General features: G+C 44.3%; 1 long non-coding RNA gene across 1 annotated transcript in view; it reads right to left on the bottom strand.

Moving 5' to 3' along the window:
- Nucleotides 1-218: 218 nt before the first annotated feature.
- The window catches only part of LOC101054215 (uncharacterized), a 36,846-nt gene continuing 13,892 nt past the window's right edge, over nt 219-23,172 (bottom strand). Inside the window, exons 2-3 of the long non-coding RNA XR_167137.2 lie at nt 1,200-1,363; nt 219-675 (exon numbers count right to left, since the gene is read on the bottom strand). This is a non-coding gene — a long non-coding RNA (uncharacterized LOC101054215). The remainder of the gene's footprint in view (nt 676-1,199; nt 1,364-23,172) is intronic.

Genomic DNA, 23,172 nt, shown 5'->3' with positions numbered 1-23,172 from the left:
AGTAAAGTAAAGGTGTCACAGGTAGAAAAGAGCTGCTGTTCCTCAGAGGGTAAAGATGTTAAAAATTCAATCATTGCTGATGGCAGATGTTTACTGAGTGTCAGAAAGAAAGGTGGGCATTTTCTGGGCATTGTAATTGTGGAGTAGTACTCCCACTGAGTCCAAACCCAGAGAGGGCACCATGTCTGAGAGGCTGAAGGAAAGACCCAGGGACAGTGAGCAAGACGTAAGTTTTATTGGGGAACTTAAACATACAGGGAGTCCACAAGTGGCTGGCTGGATGGGGTAACTGCTACCTTTTGTGAAAAGCATGCAGTTCATATAGCAATCTTCACTTAGCAACCTCTGCCTGGCCACCTCCACCTGACCACCTCCACCTAGCTCAAACAAAGGGCCTCGGTTCCTCGCACATCCTGTTCCAAGAAACGGGCCAGGCGTTCAGCTATGCTCTACAGATAAGGAGTAAACCTCTGGGTTGGCTGCTCCTGATTTCCTTAGTTTGGAGCTCTGAACCAACATTCTTGGACTGTAGGGTCTTTCACATCTGAGTTATTGCTATCTGGCACACCTGTCATGTGATAGTTTGCATATAAGGAAAAAACCCATGGAGACTGACTTTGGGTAGCTTACTGTCTAAAAGGAGAGAAGGACAGATGAGCATGCCTGCTACTGTGCCTATGTGACATGGTAAAAAGCCCCATAAAACTGCATACCTCAACCATACCTCAGCTTTCTGTTGAAACTGCTCTTTATAACCCAAATGTGAATAAGTAATTAAGGATCGTAATTGCCACCCTACCCAGACAACGTGTAAACAAATACTAATCTTGACTTTTGTGAACCACTTAAGTAACAACCAGAATGGCAAAACCTGGCCCTCGGAATGTCTGCAGCCCCTCACCTTCATCTTGGCCCAGGAATCCACTGGAATGTCTGGAACCCCCTCACCCTCATCTCCACCCAGAAGATGATTTACAGAATCCACTAGCCCTTGGAATGTCTGAAGCCCCTCACCCCCACCACCACCCCTCACCCTCACTCCCAAGGTGATTTGTACAGGTATAAAGGGTTTGACACCCTCCTTTCGGGGCCACGGGTTGGAGAGACGTGAGTCCTCCATGGCCGCTGGCAATAAAGACCCTGCAATTTGGCACACTTTTGTCCTGGTGTTGACTTTCCATGCCTGGCCTGTACAACACCTAGAGGACCGTGGAACTGCTCTGACGACACCTGCTTCCTCTCCTTGGCCCACGTGACTTCCTTTCACGCAATGATACATGAAAAGCCTCAGATACCGGGTGTGCTTTGCTGGGCTCTCTCCTTTCCCTTGGGCAATGTCCAGGGGCTCTCTGTTCACTGGGCCCTGAAGGAGAACAACAAAGAGGACAATGTCAATGGCGATTCAGGCACAAAGCCCCCAGCTCATGTGTGGTACCCATATCATGTAAGCAAGAGATAAAACTCTGTAGTTTTAAGCCCTGAGATTGTAGTGATGTTTGCTGCCACAGCATGCACTAGCCCCTGACTGATATACTTCGGCTCGGTTCTGAGTTGCTGCAGAGCTTAACCTTAAATTGATCTTAGCTGATGAATGTTAACTTATCTTCATTTTAGAGTATCTGAAAAATGCTTAGAAAATCAATATAAAAACATAGAATTTGGGGGGATAAAAGGACCTTTGAAATTTATCAAACCCAAGCATTCTGTCCAGCCATTCATCTACTTTGGATTGTGCATTTCAAGTATGTTTCCACTGTAGCGTTTAAAAATGATTATCATTCATATTACTGATTTTGGCCTGAGTTGGACCGTTGTTACTTACTGTTGATTTCATGTAGTTGTAAAGCTCAAATGGGATAAGTATTTGAAAAGTTAAAAGCAGTTTGCAAATATGATTATCCGATCAATGTTTATTGAGAATGTTAGTGACTGGCACAGTTTTTTGTCAGAGCTTGAGTCTGGACACAGAGATCAATCCCTTGGGCAATGGGATTGGAGGTATATGGGTATACGGGTATATGTATATGGGTATACGGGTATATGTATATGGGTATACGGGTATATGTATATGGGTATATGGGTATATGTATATGGGTATACGGGTATACTTCACTTTAGTGACAAAGTTTAGGTTTCATGTTACTAGACTGATAAATGTAATTTTAATAAAGCTGTCAAGATCACCAGTGACCATATGTCATAATAGACATATTCACAGACACAAGGGCTCATTGGGCTGGGCACAGTTGCACGTGCCTGTGGGAAGATCACTTGATCTCAGGAACTGGAGGCTGCAGTGAGCTATGATTGCACCACTGCACTCCAGCCTGGGCAACAGAGTGAGACCGCCTTAAAAAAGAAAAAAAGGAACTCTTTAATTTGCCTCCTAGTTCCCTCTCTTCAGACCTCCAAGGTGTTTAATCGTAAGTTGTAGTGTAAATACATAACTTCTAAGCTTGTGTGTGGTCCTCACACACACACAAGCTCCCATTAACATGAATACAGCTGACATGATGTGCAAAAGAGATGGAACGAATGTAGTTTTTAAAAAGATGACGGGGTAGAATGAGCTCTCCCCAGTTCTGAGTCCTCAAATGCCTTTTGTGCTTTTAGGATCAGTTTTGGGGAAGTGAGGAGAAAAACCTCCCTGCCAGCATGAGCCAGGGCTGAAGAGCACACGCAGCCTCAGAACCAAGGGGCAGAAGAGGCGTCATGCTGGTCGGTAGTATCCATGGCAACCTGAGAGCCTGGTGGAGTTAATAACCCTGTTTTTCAGATCTCTGCTGCTCTCCTTTGGTGGGGGAAAAGGGCCGGGCGTGGCTCCTTTTTCATTTTTATGAATGCTGGTTGATGTATTGTGTCAAAGGTACCAGACCCTTCTGACTCAATGTGGCGAGTCAGGCCTGAATGGGGGGGGGGGCATCTGTGAGGGCTTTGGGCAGCCTGTGGGGTTTCCCATGAGACACAGAGCAGTATTTGCCACAAACGGCCTCCTCCTAACAGGCTATCTCCTCTTGCTACACCTGAAATCAAGTTTGCTTTGGTGTTGCCGCACTTCCTCACCCCACCTCCCTTCTTTGGTATCTAAATCGATGGCCATAAAATGCTCTGAGTGGTTTAGGCCCTGGGGTTGGACAACTTATATTCAAATTCCAGCTCAGCTGTTCAAAACTTACTTATTCTTCTTGTGCTCAGTTTCCTCACCTCTGAAAACATATTTTTTACATTAAAAAACTTTTTTTGGAGAGGCAGGGCCTTGCTATGTTGCCCAGGTTGGGCTTGAACTCCTGACCTCAAATGATCCTCCCTCCTGAACCTCCACAAATGCTAGAATTATAGGTGTGAACTGCCTTGCCTGGCCCAGTTTCCTCATCTCTAAAATCACAGGAGTGCTGACCGGGTAAGATAATCTGTGTTTAGAGCGGCACCTGGGGTGTGTTTTAATGGTGCTGCCAGTGCTGCCTCTGAGGGGCTCACTGAGGGCTGAGGCGTGTCTTAGGGGTTGGGGGAAGAGGCAGGGCTGTAGTCACTGCTGAGCGGTGGGTGAGGGTGACATAGGAAGTTGAGCTAATGATTCTGAGGCTGTAGACAGCTCAAGCTTATCAATTCCCCCACTAATTCTGCCCTAGCCTGCAAACCTGCTCATCTTCCAGGCTTCCCCATCTCAGCAAATGACATAAATTGGGCTTCTACTGTGTATTATAGTTCTAGGCATTGGGATCAATTAACAAAACAGTCAGAACATTCCTACCTCCATGAAGCTAGAAGGTGAAGACAAGAAGAAAAATATAGCAAACAAGTAATGTACATAGGATGTCGATGTTCTCTAGGCAAGGACTGCCAGGAGCACAGGTGCCGCTGCATGCTGCAGTGACTGCAATGCGGGAGGGACCCTCAGGTCTCCTGGTATGTGATTGATCTTCTTCACTGGCACAGTGGGAAATTGAACATGTCCACCTGTGTATGTGTTCCCGGTGGGCTTTGTCCAGAGGGCATGGACAATATGTTAGAAGATAAGGGTTATAGAAAAAGGAAAGCAAGATACAAAAAAGGAGGGATTAGGAGTACCGTGGGGAGCAATTTTGAGTAAAAAGTAGGTGTCAGGGTAAGTTTCCTTGGGAATGTAAAATCTGGGCAAAGATGAAAAGGTGATGAGGGAAGAAGAGAGCATTCCCTCTAGAGGCTCAGCCAGAGGGGAGCTGAATGGATTCTGCTCAGTTGGTGCAGTAAAGCCAAATGTCCACACTGAGGGTTTGCAGTGCAACAAAGAGGGGTATTTGTTTGCAGGACGCCAAGCAAGGAGAATCAGGCAGCTCACACGTAAGATCTGACCTCCCTGATGGCTTGCATGCAAGGGTTTTTTAAGACAGGGAAAAATTTCAGGAAAGCAGAAGTTTCAGGTAAAATCATAAATGAGTACATGGAGGTTACACATTGGTGTGGCTTAAAAAGGTGGGATATCTGAAATAATGCGGCTAATAGGTCATAGGTGGGTTCAAACTCTCTGATTTGTGATTGGTTAAGGAAGGAAAGTTTTCCTTAAATTCTTGGGGTCAGCAGAAAGGAATGGTAAGATTTGGCCCATGGGCATGACTTCTGGAAATTGAGAACAAAGAATAGGCAGTCAGAATTTTGTCTTGGCTTCCCCTGGTCTGAGGTCTGTGTGCCAGCGGATCCATTTGGAGGGCGTCTATCTGCGTTTCTCCTTCCTTCTCAGGTGGCTTCTTTACTTCTCAGAGCTAGCTAGGTGCCTGGACTCTCCCTGGAAGGAATTAAACATTTTTCCTTTATTTTCATAACTGGGTAGTGGCAGTGGGGTGTGCAGCAGGCCCTAATAGGGGTCCCTGTTCCATCTCAGCCCTAAGTTGGAAGCCTGTTGTTCCAGGAGCAGCCAGGCCACTTTGGATGGGGTCATCTCATTTAGCAGATTGGTGAGTGGGGTTGCCTGAAATGAGCAGCAAGGTAATAGCCATGCCACTCAGGGTCTTGTGAGGACTTCGGCCTTTACGCAGAGGTAAACAGGGAGCCCCTGGAGGGTGCTGAGCAGAGAGGCGTGGTGTCATCCAGTGCGTGTTTTAACAGAATTGCTTTGCTTGCTGAGTTGGGATAAACTGTGGCGGGCCAAAGGACCAGCTGGGAGGTTACTGCATGGAACGCCCTGTCTCTCTTCATTTCCTCCCCCCACAGTACTCTCCGGAGCCCTTGGAATGAAAAGCAGCCCCCTTCACACGGTGGTGAGGTCCTGCCTGACCTGGCCCCATCTAACCCCACACTCCTCTTTGTCCTCCTTTCTCTCCTTTCCCCAAGGCATGTTGTTGGTGCAGCCACACTGAATTTCTTTGTTTTGTAAACACGTGGAGATGGCACATCCTCCCAGAACTCCCAAATCCATTATTATCCCTGGGACTGGCTGCTATTCTCCCGAAAAACTCCGTGGCATCCACTTTTGCATTGTGTTGTATGTGGTCACTTATTCCCTTCACTTCTCCAACTCCAGCACACAAACACACACACATACAACCCCAACACACACCTCCAATGCACACACGCACACAACCCTAAATACACACAAGTCCAATGCACACACACAACCCCAACACACACCTCCAATGCACACACACACAGCCCTAAATACACACAAGTCCAACGCACACACACAACCCAACACACATGCACCCCCAACACACACACAGAATTCCAACACACACACACTCAGCACACACACACCACTCCAACAACACACACATGCCTCCAATGCACACACCTCTCCAACACAGAAGCACACCCACAACACACACAGAATTCCAACACACACACATAGCCTCAATACACATCCACTTCCAGCACACACACAACCCCAACACATACAATCTCAACACACACACAACCGCAACACACACCCAACACACAGAGCCAACACACACATACCCAACACATGTACACATCCCCAACACATACCACACACACCACACAGAATCCCAACATACACACAAACAAGCCCAACACACAATCTCAACACACACACATCCAGCACACACACAAAATTTCAATACACACATGCCCAGCACACACACAACACACATGCACACCCCCAACACATACACACCCAGCAAACACACAGAATTCTAACACACACACTCAACACACACATACCCAACACACCCACACAACCCCAGCCCAAAACACACACACACAGCACACACACACAACCCCAACATACACACACACACAGAATTTCAAAACACACACACGCACACACTCACACCCCTGACTGTCACTCTCTACAGGCAGAAACTGTGTCTGCCTTGTTGAGTGTTGTAACTTAGTGCCAAGCACTGTGCCTGGCGTATAACAGATTCTCACTAATTATATTTAACTAATGAATGCATACAAGGCACCAGGCCAGCACTTTACGCACTATTTCTAAATTTTACAAAAAACTGGGGAGACTTGTACATGATCCTAATTCTACAGAGGATGAGATGGATGCTGAGAGGCTTTATCCACAGTCAATCATCAACCTCTGTGGGCTTCAGGCTCTTCCTTGCAGAGTCAGGATAATGATGTCAACCTTCAAAGCGGGGCTGGAGGAAGCACCAGGTGTGCTGGTCACGTTGGTTGTTTCTTCCCTGCCCTCCCTTCATGCGCCTCACTGGCTCCGGCCCAAGAAGGGCAACAAAGAACCCTGGGACCCAGAATCAGCTGGGGACACGCTCCTGTTCTGAGAGGAGGCTGGCTTAGGAGCAGCCGGGGTGGCAGGTGTTAAAGAGACTGGGTGGAGCAGTGAGAGACCCTGACTCCAGCAGGATGGGTCAAGATCCAGCCCCACTGGGCTGGCAGAGGATACAATCACATTCACAGGAAACACAAGATGTGGCTGAGTCTGGAGCACGGCTCCCCAGCCCCAGGCCCACTTGGAGGTTTCTGGTGCCACATGGGCTCTAGTGCACCTCTGGACCCATGACCTTCTGTGTGTGTTGGGTGTCTGTGTGTGTGCATGTGCATGTGTGTTTGGAGGCCCCAGTGGGCTGGTGAGGCTGCTGCAGAATCCAGTCCAGCTGGTCTTTCATCTTACCCATTCTCCAGGATGTGACCTCCTGACATTCCTTCTGCAGGCGGGGCTCCCCGAGCACCAGGTGAATGTTCTGCCTGCAGCTTTCCTCATGCCCACCACTCACCTTGGCAAATCCCTTCCCCACACTGCTCCGTTCTGCCAATAATAATCCACCCTACATGTGAAGAGACTTTGCTATTTAAAACCCTACTCCTACTTTGAGGCTGGAACCTCTTTCTCATTTCTCCTTCTCCCCCCGGGGGAAAGCATTGCTTCTCTCTCTGTATACTCATAGCCTCTTCTTTGTGTGCTTTCACACTTCGTTTGTGCTGTTCACTCAGCAGGTGAAGTCAGTGAGTAAGGCAGCCTTTGGGTAAGGCAATAAGGAATGAAGGGGACTAGGACAAACTGGAGGGCACATGCCCCATCCCAAAGCAGCAGCCAGTCTTCTTGTCAGTTCCCACTGACCTTTACCATCTAAGAATACGGCTTCGGTACTGCTACATTTGATATATTTAGGAGAAACCAGAAACATGGCTTTGAATGTGAAGATAAATGTCCTATCTTTTCAGTATTGGCAACAAATTCAATTCAGAAAAAAATACATGGACCAAGCAAGCTTGGTCTTTGACCCCCTTTTTATTTTTATCTTACCTGGATGGTAGACTTTTTGAAAGTGGTCAAACAGGTTGGGCAGAAGTTGCCAATGTTGACTTCTTCTTTAGGAAAGTTCTGCTACCCAGAATTACCAGATGAGCCATGCGTCTCTCAAGAGACCAGGGTGCTACTATTAGCAGCTCAGTTTCCGGAAGGGGTCTATGTGGGGCTTAAGGAAGCTGGTGCCTGCAGTGCTCAAATGCCCCAGGAATCTTCCAATCATAACCTGTGACTGCACACAGCAGTGCCTAATAAACATCTATGGAATGAATGCACATTTTATGAGACAGGGCACTTATTCTGCAGCTGCAGGGAGATGGACCATTTTGGCACTCTGATAGGGAGTCCTGGAGAACTGGGCCAAAATTTTAGTTTCTCCATTTAGGAGATGTGAACTTGGGAAAGTTATTTAACCTCTCTAATCCTGTTCCATCACTTGAAAAATGGGGATAGTAAACAGGTATCTTTCCTCTTGTTGTGAGATGTGTGACAATATAGTTAAAGGCTTGGCACAAAGTAGACAATAACAGCTATTGGCACAGGGATCATGTGAGGGTATTATTATTTACCCCTGGCCATGGAAGTCGGGCCTGCGTAGGCATGAGATATGGGCAGTGCCACTCAGAGCCATGGCCATCCTTCGCTAAGATTTTTGCTGGAAATATTGGCAAAGCAAACCTCACTCTCCTGGGGAGAGTAAACTGGTAAGATGTAGGTAAGATGTAAGATGTAGGTAAAATGGTTATATATACACAGAGTGAGATGGGTTCTCTGTTGCCAGGCTGGAGTACAGTGGTGTGATCGTAGCTCACCACAGCCTGAAATGCCTGGGCTCAAGGGATCTGCCCACCTCTGCTTCCTGGGTAGCTGGCGCCCACAGACGCACGTCACCCATGACTGGCTAATTTATTTTTATTTTTTGTAAAGACAAGGTCTAGCCATCTTGCCCAGGCTGGTCTTGAACTCAGGGCTCAAGCCATCCTTCCACCTTGGCCTCTCACAGTGCTAGGATTATAGGCATGGGTCCCCAGAGTTGGCTGGAAATTTTTTTTTTTTGAAACTTGGATCCTGCTGTGCCTGAAACTGGACTACCCCCAAGTGTCTCTATCATGGGAATAGCATGCCTTTTTTCTTGCTTAGGTTAATTTCAGTTGGGTTTCTGTCATCCGTACCCAAGAGTCTTATCCACTATAAACCTCTCCAAAGGGAAACAGGGGACCAGTGGAATACAATGAATTGTTTCTAAATGGCTGTACATGGTGGGGATTTGGAGGAGTGATTTCTGTGTCAGTCAGAGGTCTACATCTGTACAGCTGTTAATTTATGGATGGAACACAGTGGCTTTCAAAGGAGACCAATTTATCTCATGTGGAGGGTTAACCATATGATAGTACAGCTTTCCTGTTCACAACAGGGAAGCAGAGGCAGGGGAAATGGTATGTTTGTGGAAGCTTGAAGTAAAATTGTTTTTACAAATTCCTGACTTCAAGACCTCAGGGAGCAGGAGCATCTCTGTTTTACAAGATTCATATCAAAACCAGAAACGACAAAGGAGCTATGATAATTTGGCTTGGCAATGAGATTTGGCAGCCACCTGCTGCCCCTGGCGTCTCAGATCACCCTGAAGGACCTGAGTCAAGGTAGATGGGTGTCCTTGTCTGTCCTTAGTTGTTCTGATTCCTGGTCAGCATGTAGGTTTCACAAGCTATGACTCAAAGTCAGTCACGAGGGCGCAGCAGCCATAATCCTAGTTTCTAGCACCTGCTGCAAACTGATGGCATCTCCCAGGCATTTCTGAACCATTTTCACATACCTCTACCCTCAGGCCTTCTCCACACCACCTTGTGCGCTGCCAAAGGGAGCTAAAATGAACCCTGTTTTACCAAACCACTCAGGCATGGCTGACACAGTGTGTTGCTGCAGAAGGGTCGGATTGGGTGGGAGTCGGGATAGTGAATGGAGAAAGGAAGGGGTGCATGCTACGTTGTTCTCTCTCCAAGATGACTTGGCAGAAAGCCCATGTTTCAGGCTTATTTTGACAGTTCCCAGCCAGGAACCACAGGGCTGTAGCTGTAGAAAGCCCAAGAAACACATTTTTGTCATCCCATCAAATTCTTCCCAGGGAGCTGTCGTGTTGGGGTAAGTTATGTGTCATCATTGGCATCAAAAGAGAAAAAGAAATAAATGATCTGGCTCAGGTGCCAAAGCTCTCGTCATGAGGAGGGAAAGGACATTTATTGAGCCTGCTGCAATAGCAACAACAAATTATTATTATTGGGCACTTTGCATGTGCCAGGCACTGGGATAAAACACAGGCATGGACTTGTCAATGCCCATGACTGTCCTCAGACACAAGCTACGTGAATTGTTCCCCTCTTAAAGACCAGGCAACAGGGGCTAGGTGATACATCTTTGGCTATGTGGCAGTAAGTGGTGAAGGTGGGATTTGAACTGGTTTTCCTGTCCCAGAGCCTACGCCCTTGCTTGCAATGCAGAGCTGCTCTGACTGCAAGGAGTCGGGGATTTCTCTTCAGAGTCCCAGATACTGGGGGTCTCATTTAATCTTCATAACAACCCTGAAGCATTGGGGTTTTAGATCTGCTTTACAGATGAGAAAACTGAGGTCCAGGGAGGCTTAGTGATGCCCAAAGCCACACCCCCAGAAGCAGCAGGATTTACAGGTACAGCTGGGTGTCCTGGCCCTGGATCAAGGGATTTTCCTGCTGATTTACACCCACAAGGGTTGAGTGACGGTTAATACTGTCAACCTGATTGGATTAAAGGATGCAAAGTATTGTTCCTGGGTGTGTCTGTGAAGGTGTTGCCAAAGGAGATTAACATTTGAGTCAGTGGGCTGGGGAAGGCAGACCCACCCTTAATCTGGTGGGCACAATCTAATCCGCTCCCAGCAAATATAAAGCAGGCAGGTGAGACTGGCTTAGTCTCCCAGCCTACATACATCTTTGTCCTGTGCTGGATGCCTCCTGCCCTTGAACATTGGACTTCAAGTTCCTCCGTTTTGGGACTCGGACTGGCTCTCCTTCCTCCTCAGCTTGCAGACAGCCTATTGTGGGACCATGTGATCATGTGAGTTAACACTTAATAAACTCCTATATATATATATATATATATATATATATGTGTGTGTGTGTGTGTGTGTGTGTATATATATATCCCATTTAACATATATATATGTATATATAACATATACAAACACACACACAAACACAAACACACAAACACATACACACACAGACACATTTAAGTTCTGTCCTTCTAGGGAACCCTCACTAATAAAGGCGGCCAAAAGGACAAGCTGAATTCTTATAGAAACAATTAGAAAGTCTGTATTTTTTCTTTTTTCTGTCTGATTTTGATCCTTTTCTTAATGCAGAAAGGTATAGCAGGCTCTTTGGAGTCATGGTGTGCTGAGAAGGGCACTCTCTCAGTTGGGAGGCTTTGCTTTCAAGCAATGGTAGCACATTTGAGCCAAATCAAGTAAAAGAGATTCATTGGAAGGATATGGGCTTTCTTCTTATTTTTTCATTTAACAATGATTTACTGAACATCTAATATGTGCCAGGCACAATTCCAGGAGCTAAGATACTTCAGAGAACAAAACAAAGATCTCTGTGCATGTAGAAATTGGTTTCTTGTTCAGGAAGGGGAAGGGAAAGGAGAAGTGTGGATGGGCATTCAGTAAGCAATAAAGAAAAAGCAAGTAGAGCAGGTCCTCAAATAATGTAGTTTCATTATAACATTGATTAAAAAAATCAATTCCAGGCTGGGGCCCCTGTCTTTGTGGAGTCTTCCACATTCTTTCCATGTCTGCATGGGTTTCTCTAGGTACTGTGTTTCCTACCACATTTGAAAAGTTGTGCACCTGAGGTTCCCTGGTGTGTCTAAATGACCCCAGATGAAGTGAGAGTGTGTGTGGGTGAGTGTGCCCTGAGATGGTATGGTGTCCTGTCCACGGTGGGTGCCTGCCTTGTGCCCTGAGCTGCTGGAATGAGCTCTGGCCACCTGCAACTGTGAACTGGAATAAGTGGGTTGGGAAATAAATACACGAATCAAAGAACAAATGAATGAATGGATGAATGAATATAAATTATTGTAAAATAAAAATTTTGTAAGGTCGGCTGGGCATGGTGGTTCATGCCTATAATCCCAGCACTTTGGGAGGCCGAGGTGGGTGGACCACCTGAGGTCAGGAGTTCTGGATCACCTGGTCAACATGGTGAAACCCCGTCTCTACCAAAAATGCAAAACATAGCTGGTCATGGTGGTGTGCCTGTAATCCCAGCTACTTGGGAGTCTGAGGTGGGAGAATTGCTTGAACCTGGGAGGCGGAGGCTGCAGTGAGCAGTGATTCCACCACTGCACTCCAGCCTAGGCAACAGAGTGAGACCCCGTCTCAAAAAAAAAAAAAAAAAATTGTAAGATTGATGATAATCCCACAAAGGCATGATGCTAAATGATGTGGCATGAACGTGTCCAGTGAGCCTGCCATAGTTTTGATTATTTGTGAAATTTGTGGTAGCAAGAGGTAACTTATAATGTATTTAAAATAACTAAAGGAGTAGACTTGGGATATCCCTAACACCAAGAATGTCTGAGGTGATGGATACTCCAGTTACTCAGATCTGATCAGTATGCATTGTATGCCTGCATCAAAACATCACATGTGCCCCATAAATATAAATAATTCATATGCAGTCATAATAAAAAAATTAAAAATTCGGTAACTAATGATCTTATTTGTTTTTCTTAATCATTCTTAAATGGCTATATAGATCACATTTATTTCAATGTTTAATATCAGAAGTGTTTTGGGTCCTTATTTAGGAGATTGGTGATGTTTTTGTGACCAGAAATATGTTGTAGGAACATCACCCTTATTTGCATCAATTAGCCTATGGTAAAAAGGTTTCATTATATGTCCTTTCGCTTGAAAGTTGCAGTTTCCAGGAACCTTCGGATGGTATTAAGTGAGGAATTACTGTGAGCTATAGGATATGTGAGAAAAATAATAGCTGAGCCAGGCAAAGGCAGTGGGAGTGCCTGAGTGGCCAGACAGCCATCCAGGAAGGGGAGACCTGAGCTGTGAGGGCTTAGCTATGCGGTCTCTGGGTGAAGAGCTGTCAGCCAGAGCTCCCGAAGGCAGACACAGGCTGGTGTGTTCTAGAAGCAGCAAGAAGGCCAATGTGCTGGTGCAGATTGAATTACAGGGAGTGGTGACAGACAATGTCAGAGAGGCAGAAAGGGACCTGACATCACGTGGGCTCCTGTGGGCCATGGCATGGACTTTCTGTCCTAGTCTGAATCAAATGAGGTGCCTGCAGGGTCTGAACAGAGAACTGATATCCTCTCATTTTCTTTTTTGAGACCGAGTCTTGTTCTGTCTCCCAGGCTGGTGACCATCTCAGCTCACTGTAGCCACTGCCTCCTGGACTCAAGCAATTCTCCTGCCTCAGTCTCCCAAGTAGCTGGCATTACAGGTGCACACCACCACGACCAGCTAATTTTTGTATTTTTGGTAGAGGCAGAATTTTATCGTGTTGCCCAGACTGGTCTCCAATTCCTGACCTCAAGTGATCTACTGACTTTAGCCTCCCAAAGTGCTGGGATTACAGGTGTGAGCCACCACACCCAGCAGGCATACTCTCATTTGTGTTTTGGAAGATGCACTGGCTTCTGGGAGGGCAGAGAGTAGGAAGTGATGGAGGAGCCAGGAGACAAATCCTGCAGGAAGTGATAGTGGCTGGGAAGTGGGAGAAGTCGGGTTCTGAATCAATTTTGAAGGGAGAGCCCACAGAATTTCCTGGTAGGTTGCATGTGGAACGTGAAAGAGAGTGAGAGGTGATTCCAAGGTTTCTGTCCAAGTAACTGGAAGAACAGAGTTGCTATCTGCTGATGGGGACGGCTGTAGCTACAGCAAGTATGTGGGAAAGACCAGAGGTTAAATTAGGAGTTTGGGGTGTCTGCTAAATATTTAAGTGGAGATGTCAAACAGGCCTTTGGTTACATGATTGATGATTAGTTCACAGAATCCAAGGTAATTAGGAGGAAATAAGTAACCCCAATGATTTTGGAAAGGACAGAAACCGTGGCAATTTCTCAGTAGGAAGAACATCAGGGATTTTTCCCCAAAGGAAAATTAGAATGTTCTGAGCAGAATAGGGGGGAAATGAGACAGGGCACAGAAAATAACCAGAGGCTTCTGCTGCAGAGTCCTGTCCCAGGCACTTCTAACCCTTCTTTCCAGGTCTTCCTGCTGTTTCCAAAAGGAGGGTAAGTGATGTTCCTGACAGCCTGTGTTCCCAACTGCCCAGAAAAATCTCTATGGCTAGGTGAAGAGTGATGGCACATTTAGGCTATCTTATTAAATGCTGCTTATCTACTAAAAGCAGTCAGCCTCATGTTTAATCAAAGTCAGGGCAGATGTGGTTTGTAACATCCAAAAGCCATTTTTCATCCTGTTCTCTCTCCCTTAAGAACAACCTTCCACCCTCGCCCTGAATTCCAAGCAAGGTGATGAACTCATAACAAAGGCATTCCAGTCCTGGGGAAGGGCAGGAAGGACCCACCCTCATCAGTCCCTGATGACTCCCACCCACGTCCTCGGTTTTCAGGTACTTGGGAAATGAAAAGGTAGAGGGGGAAACTAGAATAAAAGTCCAAGAAAGTCTGTAGTGATCTGATTTCTACACAGATAGGGAGGGGGTGATTTAAGCCACAGAAGAATCAAATCACTCCTTTTCCCATCTTGGGACTTCCCACCAGAGATCATCCCATGTTGAATGGACAGGTTCCATTTCTCTTGGATTTTCAAGAGATGATCACTTTCTACTTTGGAAGAAAAGTTGTCCAAGAGTCTGTAATCCTGTGTCTTCCATTCCTGTTCAGAAATGTTCGAGGAAATAAATGGTATCCTGCTGTTATGGCTGCCCAACCAAATTTATCTGTTGAAGTCTTAACCCCAGGTATCTCAGAATGTGATTGTATTTAAAGCTAGGTTCTTTAAAGAGGTAGTTAAGTTAAAATGAAGTCGTTTGAGTGGCTCCTAATCTAACACAATTGATGTCCTAAAAAGAAAAGGAAATTTGGACACAGACGTGTATGAAGACTATGTCTTCATGTGAACTATATGAAGACCTAGGGAGAAGGTGGACATCTACAGAGCCAAGGAGACATCTCAGAAGCCGTCACTGCCCACAGCTTGATCTCAGGCTTCCAGCCTCCAGAACTGTGAAAAAATAAATTTCTGTTCTTTAAGCCACTTGGTCTGTGGTACTTTATTATGGCAGCTCCTGACTTAAGAGTGAAAGATTCTTGTAACCAAACTCTGAAGTTTAACTATTTTGCCTTCCCTCGTCAGAGATGAAAAAGAAGGGCAAAGATGTCAAGTGGAGTCATGAGATGAAGGATACCCTTTGTATCCAATTGTATTGGAAAGGAGAGGAAGGAAGGGCAAAGAATTATTAGCAAACACTTGTGACTTAATGTTTAGAAAGTGTTTTCAAGATAATTTTGTCTTAATAGGCTAACTGTGGAAAATAGATATTTATAGATACTCCCTGAGTCTGCAAGCCCATGGGACATCTTTGGCAGTATTTAGACATCTCTTCAGCTCCACAGCAATGCTTCATTTTCTTCTGACAGTTGCCTCATCCACTTTTCTTTAGGAAATGTTTGCCAAGGGAAAAAAAATTCTTCCTCCTGAAGCTAAATGATTTAGTGTCGGGAAGCCAGCCAATTAAATGTGGCTCCAAGAATATATTTCACCTTGAAAATGTTTTCATTTCAAACAGAAATGCAGCCCAAGGGCAAGAGGGTAACTTAGTGGCGCTGGAAATGCTGTGCTGGTCTATGTACCTTGCTCATTCATTCGTTCAATGAATATTTATTGTTTTCTTGCCATGTATTATACCAGGCACTGCATCAGGTGAGCAGTATTCAATGCCAGCTGACATGAAGTCTACTGAGAAAAGACAGACCACTAAATGAACAATTAGAATCTGCTGTGATAGGTGCTGTGGCTGAGACAGACGCAGGGGCTGTGAGATTAGGAGAGGATCCTTGGAGGAAGTGGCATCTCAGCTGATTGTGAAGACTCGCAGAAGTTAGCAAGTTAAGGGGGAATGGGAGATCATGGCAGTCAAGGATGTGCCAACAAGGAGCATGGCTCAGGGGACTCAATATAGAGCAGTAAGGCCAAGCGTGGCATTGCTCGGTAAGTCCCATCCCATTCGGGATGCCTATTGGTGAATGTTTCAAGTTCAAGGCCAAATCTGAATTTCCAGTAAGAAGTCTTGTGTATCTAAGGGAATGGCTGAGGCAATTATTTCCTTTTCTCCTACTTTGTGAAGTCTTTCTTCCCTCTAGTCATTTTCTGTTTAGACCCGAGGTTCTTTGCTGTTTTCATTGTGCTGCTTTAGGTACAAACAATTGCCAAGTCACCATCTAAGACGGATCAGTAATTGAGTCTATCTCAGAAAGATATACTTTCTCAAGATGGATTTGAGCTTCATTTCATTGTCTTCTGTTCATCCTTCACTTTGCAAGATTCTTAAACACGGATTTTCCTTGCCAAGGAACAGCCTGTTGTTAAGAATTCTCATCATTTTCCTTTTTTTCTCTGCTCGAGGCAGCTTCCTCTGAAAGTGTGAGCACAAAGGAAAATGGGCATTTTCCTGCCTGACTCAGAGGCTGTGGGTTTTATTCCTAACATTCAAAAAGGACCGTGCACAGCAGGGATGCCGATAGTCAGCCATGGCTTTCCAAAAGCATCCAAGGGTAGAGGTACCGCATGTTAATATTAATAGGCTATAGTTGGCTCTCTAGAGGAATTTTCAAAGGGCTCATTTTCCTGCCTCCTTTCTTCTCCCTGGACTGCATTGATTTTTTTAAAGTTTGGATGGCTTAAATCGAATATAGAAAAAGCAAATATGTTTCTGGGAGGATAGTTTGTCTTTCTTGAATCTTTCAAGTCCTCCTGGATGGGTGTTGCCAGCGCAAGTTTCAGCATTTCCTCTCTCTGCTCATTCTCTGTAGGAAGAGTCTGAGTATGCAAGGGCGAGCCAAGAAGTCCTTCTCTGCTTTTAGAGAGGAAGACAGGGCACTTTCCCTCAATGTCCTTTTACAAAGTGGAAGGAGAGAGCCACTCCCACTCTTGATGTGTAGATTTGATATGGAAGGCCTTTCAGAAATACGAAACTATCTGCTGTTGAAGGCTCAATATTTGTGAGAATGCTGTGTCTAGATTGTTTATGTTGTGATTCTTCTAAATTATTTAAGGCTAGAATATAGCTTATACGATGTGGTAGAATAAATCACAAGGGTACGAAGATTTCACACAAAAAAATTTAGAGTATTGACAGATTTCCATAAGGCAAGGCTCTTAGAGGACATCTAAATTATATAAGATTGTCTCCACTTCCTGGAAGATAAGTACAGACATTCAACAAATATTTAATGAGCACCTATTTTGTGTTAATAGTTTGCAGGTGATTTGATTACCTACCTAGAAAATCCAAGAGAACAAACCAAATAACTATTAATTCTGACAAGTTTAATAATGTAATAAAATATGAAAGTCACAAGTAAAAATTGTTAGTTATCCTATATATCATTAATAACCAATTAGAAGACATAAAGGGGAAAGGCTCCATTCACAATAGCAAGAACAAACTTAATAAGATGCAAAAGACCCGTGTAAAAGCAGCACTAAAATTTACTGATGGACATAAAAGGAGATCTAAACAAGTAGAGATATATAGTATATTCTTAGGAAATTGTATTAATTCTTTCCAATTAAATTATAAACTCTCAATTATAAAATCTCAGTTGAAATCACAATAGGAAACTTAAACTATTTTGTCTGTTGTACAAGTTGAGCATCCCTAATCAAAAAATCTGAAATCCAAACTGACCCCAAATCTAAAAATTTTTTAGCACTGACATGATACCAGAAGTGGAAAATCCAATGCCTGACCTCATGTGATGAGTAACAGTCAAAACACAGTCAAAACTTTGTTTTATGCACAAAATTATTAAAAATATTATATAAAATTACCTCCAGATTATGTGTGTAAGGAGTATGGAACAGAAATGAATTTTATGTTGAGACTTGGGTCCCATTCCCAAGATATCTCATTACGTATGTGCAAATATTCCAAAATCTGAAAAAATAAATAAATAATTCAAAACACTCTGCTCCCAAGCATTTTGGATAAGGGACACTTAACCTGTATATGTGAAAGACATAAATGTCCAAAGGGAGCCAAAAAACAATTTGAAATGGTTTGCCATGTAAGATAGCCAACTTGATACTACAAGCCATTCTAAATAAATGCCGTAGAAGCACCATAAATAAAAACCAATGGGAGAATGGGCAAAGTAGTACTTACAGGAAAATATATAGCTTTAAGTACATACAATGGAAACCCAGAAATATTGAAAATTAATGAGCTAATCTTCAACACAGAAAACTAGGAAAGGTAACAAAATAAGCTAAAGAAAGAAAAAGGCTAAATAAAATTAATAAAAATTTCTATTAATGAAGTAAAAAAAACATTAAATTTGATTGATAAAATCAAATTGACTAGAGTTTAGGAAGGTACCTGAGAAGACCATGCAAGCAATTGAAGAGGCAATCAAAGATATAACCCTAGAAATTATCCATTCCTTAACGGTTTTACAGATATCACTTATTAAATTAACCCTAGATCCAGTTAATTTAATAAGTGAGTTCTATAAAACCATTATTTCCATATTGTAAACCTTATACACCTACCCACTTACACATACACATACAATTTCTGGATTGTTAGAACATGATTAAAAGATTCTAACCTATTCTATGAGTTTTTAATGGTATTACTAAAATAAGTCTTATAATTTTACATAATATTACAAAGAAAGAGAGATATGCTAATATCCCTCATTAACATAAATGCAGAAAGTCTGAGTTGGAGATGTTGATTGGGAGAAATCAACACAAGAATGGTAACAGAACCTAGCCCTCTACAAAGTTAAGGATTGAATTAAAGGAATATTACATTATCACGAAGTATGGTTTATAATGACTCAAAATATCTATTTAGTTAACTGATTAAAAATAAACACTATGTGACTATTTCAATCAATTCAGGAAAAAAAGATTTACAAAATTAACACCTAATCCTTATTTTTAAAAAACTGGTAGCTATGACTAGAAGGGAAATTCTCAGCTTGATAAGTTACAAATAAGTAACAAATAAGTTACATTAGAAGTCTCTAACATTCATCCTACTATTGGTGATACAAGAGGATTTCCAATAAAATTAGGAACAAGGTCAATATGTCCACTAACGCTGTGGCTATTCACAGTGGAAGGAGGGGTGGAAAGTCAGGAGCAGATATGAGAGATAAGGGGGTAGACTAGACAGAAGCTATTGGGTGTGGAGCTAAGCAGGGAGCTAAGTAACTCCAGGAGGAGGCCATGCTTCCTGGCCTTCACACTCATGGGGGTCGGGGCAGGGGTTGTTACTGAGTTGAGGAGCACAGTAAGAACAGGTCTAAGGGGACTAAGAAGGTCAGCATTGGACATGCTGACATGTTGACTTTGAGAGCACCATTGAGACGGCATCTTGGAGCTTGAGAGAAGTCTGAGTTGGAGCTGTAGAATCAGGAGAAGTCAGCACAAAGATGATAAAGGCAGCCATAAGAGGTGCTGAGATGGCTCAGAGAAGCAAAGGAACAAGGTACTGCACTCCACACGCCAACTAGAGTGAAAAAAGAGTCGGTTCCAAGCCTACTGCCTCCTCTCTCATCTGAGTGCATTTACTTCTTCCATTGGAACTCCCCACAATCCTCTGGCCCCCACCCCACTCTCTCTTGGCCAACTCTTACTCATCCTTCATGACTCAGCTTAGTTATCAACACCTCCTTCTCAGATCAACCTCTGTGAGGCTAGATCCCACTCTCTGTGCTCCCAGAGGGTCAGGAGTCTGACACAGAAAGTCAGGGTTTGGCTATAATGCTAATGTAACAGACAACTGACAAATCTCAGTGTCTCACAACAACAAATACTTCATTTTTTTGCTCATCATGGGGCACCAGCTGGGGCAGCTCTGCTGCAGGCTGCAGCCAGGGAGGTCCGTTCCTCAGGTCTCTTATTCTAGGACATATTCTTATTGTTACAGGTGGTGGAAGTACAAGAGTGCAAGCCTATTTGTAAGCACATAGAAAGCTTCTGCTTTGTCACATCTGCTCACATTCTGTTGGTCAAAACAAGGAACTTGGCTAAGCTCAAAGTCAGAGGGGCAGGGAGGCAGACTCCGTAATACAGATTCACAAGGCAGAGGTCATGGGCATGCAATTTCATCCTAGGAAGAAAGTGAAGAATTGGGGATGACAATCCAACCCGTCCCACCGATGTCAGGCTTTCTGGCCTTGGCCTAGTGGCTTGTCTTCCACTAGGTTCTCAGTGCCTTCAGGACAAGGACCTGGCCATTTTATTATCGTATGTCCAGTTATGACCGTAGTCCCTGCTCTAGGGAGTCATGATGATCCATGTACATCTACTGAGTGAAAAATTGAATGTGAGGGGTCTCAGAGCCAAGGTGAGAGAGTGTTTCAGGAAAGCAGGGAGTGATCAACACCCAAGGGACATCAAAGCTGGAGAGTGCTGTTTAGATTGAATAACTTGACATTCATTGCCAACCTTGGAAAATACAGCTTCAGGGAAGTGCCAGGGAGGGGGAGTCAGAAGTCAGACTGCAGTGGGATGGCCAGTGAACGGGTGGTGAGGAAGTATAGGTGGTGAGTGAAGAGCACTTTCCCAACTCTTAGGGGATAGGTTATAAGTAATGTATGGTAAAGGAGGGATTTTAAAGATAAAAGACATTCCAAAGTGTTTGCAGGCTCAAGGGAAAAGGCAAGTAGAGAGGGTACATTATTCTGTTTTGTGTTGCTGTGAAGGAATACCTGAGACTGGGTAATTTATAAAAAGGTTTATGTGGCTCACAGTTCTGCAGCATGTACAAGCATAACATCAACATCTGCCCAGCTTCTGGTGATGCTTCAGGAAGCTTCTACTCATGGCAGAAGGCACAGGGGGAGTAGTCATGTCACATGGCGAGAGAGGGAGCAAGAGAGAGAGAGGCCAGGCTCTTTCAAACAACCAGCTTTCACATGAACTAATAGAGCGGAACTCACTCATTATCACAAGGGCAGCACCAAGCCATTCATAAGGGATCCACCCCTATGACCCAAACACCTCCTGCCAGGCCCTACCTGTAACATTGGGAGTCACATTTCACCATGAAATTTGGAGAGGACAAACATTCAAACTATATCAGAGGGAGACATTGAATATACTTGCAAGAGAGAGAGGGTGACTGAGAGGGAGGTATGTTAGGAAGTGCAGCAGGGATGAAACGCAGCATAAGCAGGTGTGTGTGCACACCTACGTGTGTGTGCGTGTGTGTGCGTACGTGTGTGTGCACCTGTTTGTGAACATTTGTCATGTTTAGGCTGTTCAGCATCCACCCAACCCTCCTTGTTAGAGGAAATCTCCACTGAGTGTGGTCCTTCAAGGAAGCAGGGCCCGGCTACTACCTGTGGGAGCTGAGGGGCCCTGCTCTCCTCTTCTGTTCCCTGGCGGCAGCATACCGGCTTGTGACTTGGGCTCAACCAGCCAGACACTCTCTACTGACTTTGAACACACCAATGGATAGTCAGTCAGGGCTCTTTCATTGTAGCGGGGGGTGCATCCTACAGAAAACTTCTAGGCTTCCTCTTTGTGGTCTTCAGAAGTCGCTTTGTTGCCCTAGTTTCACACTTCCTCTTGGTTCTATGGGTCCTCAGTCTCCTTCCGGTGAGTGTATTTTGTTTCTCTGTTTTGTTGTTGCTGCTGCTGCTGTTTGGTATTTTTGCTTATTGCTTGTTTTTTGTTGTTCTGTGGATGATGGAGTCTAGCTGATGAAGGATGGGGTCCGATGCCAGGGCCTCACCCCTGGCATCCCAGTCACTCTGTACCACATGGAGGTAAACAGATTAACTGTATCCACAGAAAAGCTTGACCCATGTTTTCCAAATGTTAGTTATGCCTATAGCACCTTCCCAATGTTTTCCATGTCCACACAACAGCACCTTATGTGTAGCTGCACTATATGCCACTGCCTAATATTTTCTTCCAGTTGAGTAGATTTTTATTTAAATACATTGATTTAAAAATCATCATTTCAAATGAAAAACCAGAAAAAATTGCTTTAATTTAGAATATACATATAAAAAAAAATGTTAAGCTCTGGATGAATACTATTACATGATGAGGGTTCTCCTCCAAAACTCTTTGTTGAAAGGGGAGATTAGCAAGTGTCGTGGTTGGTTGTTAAAGACATATGAGTCCCAAGCTGAGACTTTCTTCTTGATTTAATCAGACTCACTGAAGCAGAAGCAGAAGGGAGTGACGTTCTCACTTTGTGATTTAATGCTATTTAAGACTGAGTCAGCTCACCCTTAAATCATCTCAGTGGGGTGAATGCCAGTGGGGGCGTTCCCGGTGTCGCTAGGCAGGGTGCAGCTACATGGGGCGGAGCTTGGAAGTTGCCAAAGGGAGGCGCCAGAACATTTGTGCTATTGAGTTTCAGGGAAGGTTTCATGGAGAAGGTGGGGCTTGAGTTCTGAAATATACACGGGAGAGCAGAGGTCGTATCAGGCAGGGGAAACATAAAAATAAGGAGGTGAACATAAACGGCAGGGATATAGGATGGTATAGACCAGCCAGGCTAGAGGGCAGAGGTTGTGTTGGTCACAAGCTCAGAAAGGGTCCTATCTCTTCCTCTCTACCATGCGGCCTCCCCAACTCTACCCTTTGTAGGCAGTGTCTTTGACTTATACCACCTCCTTTTATATTTTGTGTCTTTAGCCTGTCCTTGTCTCTGAAATGGGAGGCATGCAGTGGCCATTTGTAAATTCTCATGCAGTAACCATTGTTTCCCATTGACTTCCTATAAGACTGGGTGGGTCTGGGTGTCCTGCTGGGTACCCCAGTGGCTTCTATGCTAGTGCTTGGCTGACTCCACCAGTTGGGTCAGCTCAGTAAGTCCCAAACTGTTGTGAATCAGATGCCATGCTTTTTGCCATTGCTGTGTTTGACATACACTACTCCTTAATAATGACTCAATAATGAGAGCAACTGATTTTTTAAAGGTGTAAATAAATTGACTTTAAAAAGACATTTTATATTACTATCATAAATGCAAATCCAGCATCAGTTGCCGTAAACATGAGGTAATACTTTAAAAAAATGCATAACTGTCAAAATAATGCTTTCCAAATACCATATAAAATACCCGCTGATATTTTATCTCACTGCAGGAAAACACTAGGCCAGAGAAATGAAGCAGGCCCATTTTGGGTAAAAAGAGGAAAGTCTTAGAGCCTCAGAGCTGGATGGAACCCTAGTAAATATC

The sequence above is a fragment of the Saimiri boliviensis genome, chromosome 1, assembly GCF_048565385.1.
Source record: "Saimiri boliviensis isolate mSaiBol1 chromosome 1, mSaiBol1.pri, whole genome shotgun sequence".
Taxonomy (NCBI): Eukaryota; Metazoa; Chordata; class Mammalia; order Primates; family Cebidae; genus Saimiri; species Saimiri boliviensis.
The sequence above is the reverse complement of the archived record's forward strand: the minus strand, read 5'-3'. Positions and strand labels throughout refer to the sequence as shown.